This window comes from Lathyrus oleraceus, chromosome 7 (assembly GCF_024323335.1).
Source record: "Lathyrus oleraceus cultivar Zhongwan6 chromosome 7, CAAS_Psat_ZW6_1.0, whole genome shotgun sequence".
NCBI classification, from domain to species: Eukaryota; Viridiplantae; Streptophyta; class Magnoliopsida; order Fabales; family Fabaceae; genus Lathyrus; species Lathyrus oleraceus.
In genome coordinates this window covers 498,629,080-498,642,969 of record NC_066585.1, presented here as the reverse complement: position 1 = coordinate 498,642,969, position 13,890 = coordinate 498,629,080, and positions in this window count along the sequence as shown.

Here is a 13,890-nt window from a genome sequence, read left to right as displayed (position 1 = left end):
TATGAGACCAAAGTTTATCTTTCTTGGAAAAATTATGTGACTATCCATATAATGGATCATGTGACTATCAGGGCGGATGTATCCAGCAGTGAATATATTCGGTATAGAGGGTGATGGATTCTTCATTAAAGAGGATGCATCATTCTCGTGGTTGAAGGTGTATCATTTATCTTCGAAATTGAGGACGCTATCTTCACGGGGAATATTTATGATGTTTGCAAACTCTTTCAGTGGCAAAGATATCCCATGCCTCTTTACTTCATAACGAACTATTCCATTAGTGAAGTAGACATTTGAAAAGAACATCTTGACAAATGATGGATAAACCTTTCTTGAGGGGTTCTAAAAGAAGATGGATAGGTTTAGGTCTTCAAAATTCTTAAATAATTCAAATTCTTTAAAAGCATCTGAATCTAGGGTGTGAATTCTTAGAATGATTTTGTTGGAAAAATATTGGAGGAATCTTGTTTCTTGTTGTTGAGTGGTGAAAGAATCAAAGAGAGGGTGGGATAAAAAGATTAGTCTTCTACTAGACATGACGATTTTGATAGAATAACCTCACACTCACACAATTAGAGAGAAAAATATGCAATACAAAAAAGTGAGAGATGAATACCTATTTATAACGTGCCTTATGATTATTTTAGGCGTGTAATTCTTGCAAGCCATTAATGGAGATTGTGCTTATTTAAAGTTAGATTAAAATTATTCCAAAAGTGGTGTGCTAACCGATTGGCTTAGGGCTCCAATCGATTGAATGATCAGATCTTTCACGATATTGAGTGTTTATCATCAATGCGGCGATCTTATTTCCTTAGAGACTACGTTTAGCTTAGATCTGGTCTAAAAATATGTGCAACAAGCTTCTCCAATCGGCTACCTCAATATGCCAATCAATTAGGCTTATATCAGTCATCCTTCTTAGTGCTTTTTGGGCCTTGTGCTGGATTTTCTTTTGGTTATTACTTTTCTACACCCTGTTCAGCTTTATTTGCACATCATTTCCATGAAATACTTAGAAACTCATCTTTTTAGTTAGCAAAAGTAATTTTATATTATGAGCAAACTTAAATCCACTATTTTAATGATTTAAACAAAGTTTTCCAATCATTTCATCTTTAAAATGGTGTACTACCTCAAATATCAATAATTCTTGATAAAGTTTCCCTTAAAGGGAACACCAACACATTGTGGTGTGTCCTTCTATATGAATCTTTGGATGTGATAGTTGGTTCAAACAACAAGATGGATATGTCCACTATAGACATATTCCCTCAATATATTATGAGGTTAACTAATCATTGGGGATCAGAAGTGTTGAGATATCCTCAATGAAAAACCGTGATTTGATTACTATCATTGATCCACCATCATCGATTATTTTTGGATTAAAGACTTCAAAAATAATGTATACTAGAAGTTATATTGTTTTCTTTGCACAAACCCAATTAATATCCATTAAAGAATCGGGCTATAAAGTATCACTATAAAACATACTAGGGTTTCAACTGTGGTACCCAAACTTTCTTGGGTTCAGGTGTGTTAGTTCCTCCAGAAGGTCTAAGGTTGTTACCTTTAGACCTTTTCAAATTATCAAAATAGAAAGGTTATAAATGACCAAGTTTGTTACAATGTGTGCATTTATAAACAAGTCGATTCTTTTTCTTCCTATTTAATCCTTCACTAGGTGTTTTATTCATTTTAAAACCTAGTCCACTTTTATTTAAAGAAGGTCTTTAACTCGATAAAATCTATACAAGGTTTTATTTCCCCTTAGTAAATTTACTTAGAGTTTCATGCAAATTTGTCACTTCCTTTTTCAACATGACACAAGTCTCACAAACTTCTGTTGAGTTTCTAATATTGGCCATTTCTAATTTAAGTATGTTATTGATTTCTTCAAGAAACGCTAGATACTACTTAAGATCTAATTTGAATTTTTTAATCTTATCATTTTATTTTACCAAATTAGCAATAGTTTTAAATAATTTCTTATAGGATGGTTCGATTACCTTATAATCATCATGCTTGTATGATGCCTTTAAGAAAACTCCATCTTCTTCGTTTGAATAAGAATCTTCTATGATTCTCCCTGAGGTTGACTCAAGATATCAAGTTCAAGATCAAGACTTCAAGTTAGTACAAGTCATACACTGCAGACAGAGTGGACTATTGTTCAAGCAAAACAAAGGTGTATCAATACTTATCAATCATGATTCAAGTTGTGCGCCACGAGCCTTAAGCAATAGAGAAGAGATGAGAGGGAGAATTCCTATCCTCATTTTGAATATCTTTGGGTATGAGACGAGTGACCCAGTTGCTAAGAGCATTCACCTCTATTCATAGACTTTAGTACAATTCAAATCAAATAATTGTCAAGTCTCCTCCTACAATAAGCAAACAATAGTTCATCATAAGGAGAAACAAGTAGAGTCTTCTTCAGTAGCTTTCCAGTTATGACGAGTATTGTTGGTGTAAGCCCTAGAGGCCAATACTTTTGGTACTAGCATCGAATTATTTATTAATTAATAAAAGGCTTTTTCTTTATTATGTTTGTTTAATAAAGTCCCTAGAATAGCTAGTCCGTTTAATGTATCAAATATGACTTAATCATGAGATCACATTAAACATAAGGACACTATTCTTAAAGTATCCGTAGTCGAGCTTTATTGTGAAGTGGGATAACATTAAAGCATTGAGACTATTATGTTTGTAGACTGATGATCACATCTCATGGATCATGGATAAAGAGTTATCAAGTCTTAAACATAGGTATGAATATTAAGAGTAATATTTATACCGGATTGACCCGCTATGAGAATACTATATAGAAAGTTATGCAAAGTATCATAAGTTATTCTCATGGTGATAATGGTGTATACCACTCTTTGACCTGAAACCACTATGGATCCTAGATGTAGAGTCGAGTGCTTTGTTGCTGATCCAACGTTGTCCATAACTGGATAACCATAAAGACAGTTGATGGGTACTCCACAAAGCATGCTGAGGGACATGAGTGACCTAGATGGAATTTGCCCATCCTGCGTAACAGGATAAATGTCTATGGGCCCAATATTGAACTGGACAAGGATGAAACGGTCTATACCTTATGTTCAATATAGACATAAGGGCAAAGGGGTAATTATACACATAATTATTATCATAGAAGGACTTGTCAGATCACATGACATTTTCGTGACTTGGGTAGCAGTGATGTGTTGCTAGATACCGCTCACTGTTTATTATGTTAAATGCGTGATTTAATATAATTTCCAACGTCGCGAAAACCTACAGGGTCACACACAAAGGACGGATTGATGAGAGATAGAGTAACTAAGGAACATCGTAAGGTACGGTGCACTTAAGTGGAATACGAAATATGGTAAGGTACCACACGCTTAAGTGATTTTGGGCATATTATAAGATATGGGCCAAAATACACTTAAGTGGGCTTTTTAGCTTGAAGCCCACACATGTGGTTCTATAAATAGAACCCTTGGGTAGAAGCATTGTCACTCAAGTGAAGACTTGGAATTTCGTTTCCCTCTCTCTCTCACTCAAAGCCTTCATTCGTACCAGCTAGCACTGAGATTGAAGGAACCCGTTCGTGTGGACTGAGTAGAGACGTTGTCATTGTTCGACGTTCGTGATCGCTCCGTGGATTTGTATCCAAGGTTTTGATCGTTACAAGAGATCTGCACCAAAGGTTTGAATCGCCACAAGAGGTAACGATTCTATCACTGATCATGCCCATTCGTAAGAGTCACTAAATGGAGAAAATTTTAAATTCCGCTGCGCCTTGGATGGCAATTCTCCTTCAAGTATCACATGCCATGAGCCTTAAGTAGTAAAGAAGGGATTAGATGGAGCATTCCTATCCTCATTATGAATATCTTGGATACTAGACGAATGACCCAGTTGCTCAGAGTATTCACCTTTACTCATAGACTTTAGTGTGGTTCAAGTAAAATGACTACCAAATCTTGTGCAACATCATTCTCATTTCCCTTTCAGTTTAAACACCATTTTTCCAATTTAAACACCACGTTTGTCTCTCTTTTATTGGTTTAAACACCATCCTTGTGTTTCCCTTCGATTTAAATACCATTTTTCCGATTTAAACACCGACCTTTTGGTTTAAACACAACTTTTCAGATTTAAAACACTAACCTTTTGGTTTAAACACCTCTTTCCAGGTTTAAACACCGTCCCTTTGGTTTAAACACAACTTTTCAGGATTAAACACCGCTCATTTGGTTTAAACACCGTCCCTTTGGTTTAAACACCGCTTTTTAGGTTTTGAACATTGTCCATTTGGTTTAAACACCACTTTTCAGGTTTAGACATCGTTCCTGGTTTAAACACAATTACCATTGCTTTGGTTGAGCACCATTACCATTGAATTGGCATAAACCCCTTTTCTGGTCTAGACACCGACCTTTCGGTTTAAACATCACTTTTTAGGTTTAAACACCATTGCCTCGGTTTAAACATCATTTTTAGGTTTAAACACCACTAACCGGTTTAAACACCACATTATCATCCACCTTATGGTTTAAACACCACTCTGGCGGTTCAAACATCAACCCTTCGGCTTAGACACCACTTTTAGCCTATCCTTGGATTTAAATATTGTTTCCTTGGTTCAAACACCACATTATCACATCTCTTAGTTTAAACACCACATTCATATTACCTGCTTGGTTTAAACACCATTATTTGGTTTAAACACCGCATTATTTCAACCTTTGGTTCAAACACCACAATCCCGTTATCCCTTGGTTCAAACTCCATACCCAATTTACCTTATGGTTTAAATACCACACTAACCAATTTGCCATCAAATTTCAATACCTATTCGGTTTAAACACCACTTCAAGTTCCTTCCCCGGTTTAAACACCATAATCCTTTTGTCCGGTTCAAACATCACAAACACCAATTCTATCAAGTCTTCCTTTTTTCCCGTCTGAGTTCTATGAACTACAGAGCTCTGATTTCCTTATTGCACTGTAAGGATATGTAGGCACGAGGGCCCCGATCCTCAGCGAGCACCCTAATTATTCTTTTACTTTTTCCCTTTTATTCAGATCATTGCGATTAACGTAACACCCCATTTTCAATTTAGTCATTTAATCGATTTATCCATAAATTAATTGTGAATTGGTGTATTTTATTTTATTATAATATGTGAAGTGCAGAGATTAGTTGAAATAAGTTAGAATTATTTATGATTATATCTGTAATTAAATCATAGAAGTTTATTTACTTAATTGAGTAAATAATATTGGAATAATAAAATTATGAGGAAAAGTATAGTGTGTAGAGACTTTGAAGGTAAGGTGGTAATTACAAGGTTAAGTTGACGGTAATATAGGGAAATTATAATTAGGAGGAATATGATTATTAGAAAATAGGGGGGGGAGAGAGAGAGAGAGAGAGAGAGAGAGAGAGAGAGAGAGAGAGAGAGAGAGAGAGAGAGAGAGATTCCATTTGCATCTTACGTGAAAATTTTGGAAGAGAGAAAAGAAGAGCTAGGGCAAGAGGATGGCGAAGAAGGGCTTAGGAGAAAAAGTTCAAGGATTCTTTATTCAAATTTTGAAATCTAAGGTAAGGGAGGAGAAACTATTCATCTATGGGTGTTAAATCATGAAAGGGTGGAGAGTTTTCCTTAGCCTCCTATAGGGTTTGTTCTTCCTCTGAGTTATGATGAATGTTGATTGAAATTTAGTGATAATTCTGTTTTTATATGCCATGATGTGAATTACAATTTTGTGTGTTGACATGTTGTTGTTGTGTTCTTGAAATCAAAGGAATTCATGATTTTATTTGCTAAATTGTTTGATTTGATGATAGATTAATGAGTATGTGATGAGCTATAGTGGTAAATTGACCTATTGTGTTAGCAACTAGTAAATAAACTATTTTGGTGTTAGGGATTTGTTACCTTATAGTTGTCAGAGTTACTGCTTGAGTAACTTTGATATGTTTTAGAGTTGTGTTGGTATGTCTTGGTGTTAAGGGTTATTATCTTGTTGATGTTCTAAAACAAGTAATAATAATAGTGAGTTACTCTATTCATTAGTTTTGAAAGTTATGAGAAATTTCTGAAATTAGATTTGGTTGATAGGTTTAGAGTGAAATTAGATTTAGTTGATAGGTTTAGAGTGAAATAACAATAGGTAATTGACCTATAATAATAGATTTTCGAAATAAGCTATTTTGACATGTTAGGGGATTTTTATGATAGGTCTAAGTTGAAAAAGATGAGTTTAGGAGTGAAATTCCCGTAAAGAAATCGCAGAAAAATGAAGGGAGTATTGATCGACATGTTTCAAGCATATCATGGGCTTCATAAGTTCGTTTGAAGCCCTGTCAGTTGCGTTAGAAAGCTAATGCGATAATATTTATGTCTAAGTAGATAAGTTGGGTCTCGGATTTCTACAACAATAGCGGTTTTTTGGTTTCTATACCATAAACGTTAGCGATTTCGGTCATGCGTTGGTCAGCTTGTTTCAAGTGTAAATGGAGTTTCATGAGTCCTTTTCAGATGAGGTTAGTTGTGTTAGAAAGAGGGTTTAATGATCTTCTTAACTGTAAATTTTTATAATTTTCATAAGTATATAATTTTTGGCGCCATTTTGAAGTCAGGCGAAACATTCTGCCTGATTCGAGTATCTGTTCTCGTGGTTTGGTTAAACTGAACTGATTGGTGTATTAAGTCCTGAAATAAAAATCATATTCTATAAAATAGACTCTCTAAGATTTATGGAACATATTCATTTGTTTGATTCCGACTCCGTTTAGTATTTTAAATAATTATTTGAATATGATTGTGTTGATTGTGTAAGTGGTGATGTCGATATGCTACCGTATGAGTATGAATTGATGTATCATATGTGACTAGTGTAATTGATATGTTGTGGTGTGTTTTTGAGTAAAATATGAGTTTCATGTATGTGAATTAATAATTTCATTGAGTTGAATTACTATATGTGCTTGAAATGTATTACTATGTTGAGTATGATGATCGATGTGGTTATAATGATACTGTTATGTTGTTTCAATTGTTGTGATAATGTTGATGTGATTATGAGATGAATTTTTATACTTATAATGATAATATGTTGACTTGAGATGTGTAGTTTCGATGTGAAACTATCATGTTGATGTTCTATAGAAAATTATATGGTTGATGTGAGATCATTTGTGTTGTTAAGTTGTTGTGGTGATGCATACATTAATTCATGCATCATAAGTTATCGTTATTCTGAAAGAGGCGATTACAGATTTCAATGTAGGTGACCGATAATTGTCCCAAGCTTGATGTTGTGGCTTGGAGCTCGGTGTGGGGATCAGGGTCTGCTGAGTGAAGCCCATGGGTTCATAATTGATTAGGACCTGGTTCATAATTTGAACCATTGTTGAGATCGGTACCACATGCATATCAGTTTGTTGATGTTGTTAAGAGTCACATTTGCATATTGATTGTGTATAGTTATGAAGTGGGTGAAACTTGAATACATGTATCGTGGTGCATAATGGATTATGTTTGAATCGTATTGTATTTAATCTACTCGGATTGTTTATGCACCATTAAATTATTTGAATGTATTTCTCACCCCTTCAGTTTGAATGTTGCCTTTACATGGGCACCGTGCAGATACTCAGGAGTAATATTGCGGAAATAAGTAGAAGATAGCTCTTGGAGTTACTTATTTAGTTTATCGCTTTGACTAGTGATGTCTTGCTCTGATCATGTAACATCGGGTTGAGGGATAAACAATTGAATTGATTCTTATGTCGTTTATGTTTGAATTCAAGAATATTTATATTATTGATATTTTCTAAGTTTTTTTTGAGTTGATTGTTATGAACTCCTTTTGCTTATGTTATGAAGTTTATGTTTATGAGAATAGATATTGTGAGTTGCAATATTGTTGATTAATTGCTTTATTAATGATTCCACTACGATGACACCTTCAACATCAGATGAGTTGGATGTCGTGTAAACATCCCGAGTACATACCACATGAGTTGGATGTCGTGTAAAAATCTCAGGTACGAATGTCTGTATTAAAATATTCTGTTATAACTCGTGTTACGAAGCAGATTATGTGTTTGATGTGAGTGACGCTCTATGTGATTATAACTTCTATTAAAATTATGCATTAAAATTGTAAGCGGGATTTCGGGTGTTACATAGTGGTATCAGAGCAGGTTGGTCCATCCAACCATGTTGTTTAATTATGTTTATTCCCTAGTATGCGACATATGTGTGAGAACACTGTCGATGCTTGTTTTGTTTTCCATTTGCAGGTTAGGAATTAAACAAGTGGGGGAGAAGTGTCTGCTTCTCTTGGATGTTCCAACTGTAGAGATCTTGCACATCATGTTATTGCATGCGATAGTGCAGTGTTGGCTAATTCAATTGTTTTGAGAATGTTGTATTTTTCCGGAAGTGTTTCCTGAAGACATTAGTGATTTGCTGCCAGAGTGCAAAGTGGAGTTTTCTATAGACTTGTTCCTGATACTAGTCTGTTGTTGATGGCTCCTTATAGGATGTCTTCTTTAAAGTTGTGTGAATTGAATAAGCAACTGGAAGATTTTCCTGAGAAGAAGTTTATTCGTCTGAGTGTTCGTCGTGGGGTGCACCGGTGTTGTTAGTGAAGAAGAAGGACGATAGTATGAGACTATTTACGGAATATCGAAGAATTTTATTGCAGATATTGAAAGAGAACCAATAGTACACAAAGTTTTCCAAGTGTGAGTTCTAGTTAAGATTAGTGAGTTTCCTTGGTCATGTGATTTCTAGTGGTAGTATAAGTGTGGATCCGTCGAAGATAGATACTGTGTTACAATGGGAGACTCTGAAGTTTGTCATTGAGATTAGAAGTTTTCTTCGATTGACTGGTTACTACAGGAAGTTCATTGAAGGTTTTCAAAAGTTAACATTGTCGTTGACTCAGTTGACTTGAAAGGGTCAAGGCTATATTTAAGTGAGTTTCCTTGGTCATGTGATTTCTAGTGGTAGTATAAGTGTGGATCCGTCGAAGATAGATACTGTGTTACAATGGGAGACTCTGAAGTCTGTCATTGAGATTAGAAGTTTTCTTCGATTGACTGGTTACTACAGGAAGTTCATTGAAGGTTTTCAAAAGTTAACATTGTCGTTGACTCAGTTGACTTAAAAGGGTCAAGGCTATATTTGGGATGTGCATTGTGAAGAGAGATTCCAAGAACTCAAGAAGAAGTTGACGTCTGCCCAATTTTGATTTTGCCGAATCCATGTGAATCTTTTGTTGTATATTGTAATGCTTCGAAGATGGGTCTGAGAGGTGTATTGATGCATAATGGATAAGTTGTGGATTATGCTTTGAGGCAGTTGAGAGTTCATGAAAAGAATTATCCTACGCATGATCTTGAGTTGGCAACAGTGGTATTCATGTTGAAGATTTGAAGGCACTACCTGTTTGGCTCCAAATTTGAAGTGTTTAGTGATCACAAGAGTTTAGAATATTTATTTGATCAGAAGTGTTGAATATGAGGCAGATGAGATGGCTTGAACTACTAAAGGATTGTGATTTTGATTTGAGTTACCATTTGTGTAAAGATAATGTCATAGCCGATGCAATGAGTAGAAAATCCTTACACATGTCGATGCTTATGGTTCGAGAGTTAGAACAATTAAGTGATTCAGAGATATGAACTTAGTGTGTGAAGAAACTCATAACAATGTGAAGTTAGGTATGTCGAAGCTACTATTGGTATTCTGGAGGAAATTAGAGAGGGTCAGAAGATTGACTTAGGATTGATGGATCGTTTGATATTGATCAATCATGGAAAAGGTGAAGAGTTAAGAATTGATGAGAATGGTGTGATGAGGTTCATAGATAGAGTTTGTGTTCCTGATGTACCTGAGCTTAAGAAGAGTATTCTTAAGGAGGGTCATAGAAGTGGATTGAGTATTCATCCTTGTGCTACAAAGATGTATCAAGATTTAAAGGGGTTGTTTTGGTGGTCAGGAATGAAGGAAGATGTTGCTGAGTTTGTGTATTCGTGTTTGACTTTCCAGAAGTCTAAGATTGAACATCAGAAGTCGTTAGGTCTGATGCAACCGCTGAATATTCCATAGTGGAAATGGGATAACATTTCTATGAACTTTATGAGGTTACATGGTATACCTTCGAGTATTGTGCTGGATATGGATTTGAGATTTACATCAAAAATCTGGGAGAGTTTGCAAACTGCATTTGGAACTAAGTTGAAGTTGAGTTCCACTTGCCATCCGCAGACAGATGGTCAGACTGAGAGGACTATTAAATTGCTATAGAACTTGTTGAGGGCTTGTGCACATGAACAATGAGGTGCTTTAGATAGCTTTTACCATTGTTTGAGTTTACATACAACCACAATTTCCATTCGAGTGTTAGAATGGCACCATTTGAGGCATTGTATGGTAGGATGTGTAGGACGCCTTTGTGTTGGTATGAGTCAGGAGAGGGTGTTATGATTGGACCTGTGATTGTCCAACAAACCATAGAGAAGATCAAAGTGATTTAAGAGAAGATGAAAGCTTCTCAGAGTCGCCAAAAGAGTTATCATGATAGACAAAGGAAAGCACTTGAGTTCCAAGGGGGATACCATGTCTTTTTGAGATGTACTCTTGTAACCTGTGTTGGTTGAGCTTTGAAGTCTCGAAAGCTCACGTCGCGTTTTGTTGGTCCTTACTAGATTCTGCAAAGGATATGGGAGGTGTCCTATCGGATTGTGTTGCCACCGCCGCTTGCTAATCTTCATATTCTGTTTCATGTGTCTCAGTTGAGGAGATATATTCCAGATCCATCTTATGTGGTTCAAGTGGATGATGTGCAAGTGAGAAATGAATTGATTGTTAAGGCATCACCCATGCGGATAGAGGACCATGAAGTGAAGCAGTTGCGTGGTAAAGAGATTAGCTTAGTGACGGAAGCTTGGGGAGGATCTGCTGGTGGAAACACAACTTGGGAGCTTAAGAGCCAGATGAGGGATTCGTATCCGAATATGTTCACTTGAAGTAATTTTCAAGGGCGAAATTTTTTTAAGTGAGGGAGAGTTGTAACACCTCATTTTTAATTTAGTCATTTAATCGATTTATCCATAAATTAATTGTGAATTGATGTATTTTATTTGTTTATAATACGTGGGATGCAGAGGTTAGTTGAAATAAGTTAGAATGATTTATAATTATATTAGCAATTAAATAATAGGAGTTTATTTAATTAATTGAGTAAATAATATTGGAATAATAAAATTATGAGGAAAAGTGGAGTGTGTAGAGATTTTGAGGGTAATGTGGTAGTTACAAGATTAAGTTGAGGGTAGTATAGAGAAATCATAATTAGGAAGAATATGGTTATTAGAAAATAGGAGAGAGATAGAGAAATAGTCTGTTTACATCTTACGTGAAAATTTTCGAAGAGAGAAAAGAAGAGCTAGGGCAAGAGGAAAGGGAAGAAGGGCTTAGGAGAAAAAGTTTAATTATTCTTCCATTAAATCATGAAATCTAAGGTATAGGGGGAGAAACTATTCATCTATGGGTGCTAAATCATGAAAGGGTAGAGGGGTTTCCTTAACCTCGTATAGCGTTTGTTTGTCCTCTGAGTTATGATGAATGTTGATGGAAATTTAATGATAATTCAGTTATTATATGTCATTATGTGAATTGAAAATTTGTGTGTTGATATATTGTTATTGTGTTCTTGAAATCAATGAAATTCATTATTGTATTTATTAAATTGTTTTATTAGATGATATATTGATGAGTATGTGATGAGTTATAATGGTAAATTAACCTATTGTGTTAGCAACTCGTAAATATGCTATTTTTGGTGTTAGGGATTAGTTACCTTATAGTTGTCAGAGTTACTACTTGAGTAACTCTGATATGTTTTAGAGTTATGTTGGTATACCTTGGTGTTAAGGGTTATTACCCCGTTGATGGTATGACACAAGTAATAATAGTAATGAGTTACTCTATTGATGAATTTTGAGAGTTTTGAGAATTTTGTGAAATTAGATGTTGGTTGATAGGTTTATAGTGAAATAACGATAGGTAATGGACCTATAATAATAGATTTTTAAAATAAACTATTTTGACATATTAGGGGATTTTTAGGATAAGTCTAAGTTGGAAAAAGATGAGTTTAGGAGTGAAATTTCCGTAAGGAAATCACAGAAAACACAAGGAGTATTGATCGACTTGTTCAGGCATATCTTGAGCTCCATAAGTCAGTTTGAGGCCCCGTCAGTTGTGTTAGAAAGCTAACGCGATAATATTTATGTCTAAGTGGAGAAACTCGGTCTAGGAATGCTACAACAGTAGTGGTTTTCTGGTTTCTATATCATAAACATTAGCAAATTTGGTCATGCGTTGGTCAACTTGTTTCTAGTGTAACTGGAGTCTCATAAGTCCTTTTGAGATGAGGTAAGTTGCATTGAAAAGAGGGTTTAATGATATTTTCAACTTGAATTCTAAATAATTTTAACATAAGTAAATCATGTTTGGCACCATTTTGAAGTCAGGCGAAACATTATGCCCGATGCGAGTACCCGTTTTTGTGGTTTCATTAAACTGAACTGATTGGTGTATTAAGTCCTGAAATAAAAATCATATTCATTAAATAGTCTCTCTAAGATTTCAGGAACATATTCATTTGTTTGATTTCGACTCCGTTTTATATTTTAAATAATTATTTGAATATGATTGTGTTGATTGTGTAAGTGGTGATGTCGATATGCTATCGTATGAGTATGAATTGATGTATTATACGTGATGAGTCTAATTGATGTATTATGGTGGGTTGTTGAGTTAAAGATGAGTTGCATGTATGTGAATTAATAATTTTATTGAGTTGAATTACTATATGTGCTTGAAATGTGTTACTATGTTGAGTATGGTGATCGATGTGGTTATAGTGATACTGTTTATGTTGTTTCAATTGTTGTGATAATGTTGATGTGATTATGAGATGAATTGTTATACTTATAATGATAAGATGTTGTGTTGAGATGTGTAGTTTCGATGTGAAACTATCATGTTGGTGTTGTACATGAAATTATGCGGTTGATGTGATACTGTTTGTGTTGGTTATTTATTGTGATGATGCATACATTCATTCATGTATCATCAGTTGTTGTTGTGAAAGAGGCGATTGCAGGTTTCGATGTTGGTGATTGGTAATTGTCCCAAGCTTGATTTTATGGCTTGGAGCTCGGTGTGAGGCTCAGGTTTTTTTGAGTGAAGCCCATGGGTTCACAATTGATTGAGACCTGGTTCGTAATTGGAACCATTGTTGAGATCAGTACCGCATGCATATGAGTCTGTTGATGTTTTTTAGAGTCACATTTGCATATTTATTATGTATTATTATGTAGTGGGTGAAACTTGAATACATTTATTGTGGTGCATAGTGGATTATATTTGAACTGTGTTGTATTTACTCTACTATGATTATTTATGCACCGTTGAATTATTTGAATGTATTTCTCACCCCTTCTGTTTGAATGTTGCCTTTACATGAGCATCATGCACATACTCAAGAGTAGTATTGCTGAAGTAAGTAGAAGATATCTTTTGGAGTTACTTATTTAGTTTATCGCTTTGACTAGTGGTGCCTGGCTCTGATCATGTAACATTGGATTGAGAGATAAACACTTGAATTGATTCTTATGTTGTTTATGTTTGAATTCGAGACTATTTATGTTGTTGATATTTTCTAAGTTGTTTTGAGTTGACTGTTATGAACTCCTTTTGATTATGTTATGAAGTTAACGTTTATGAGAATATATATTGTGAGTTGCAATAGTGTTGATTAATTTCTTTATTAACGATTCCGCTGTGATGACACCTT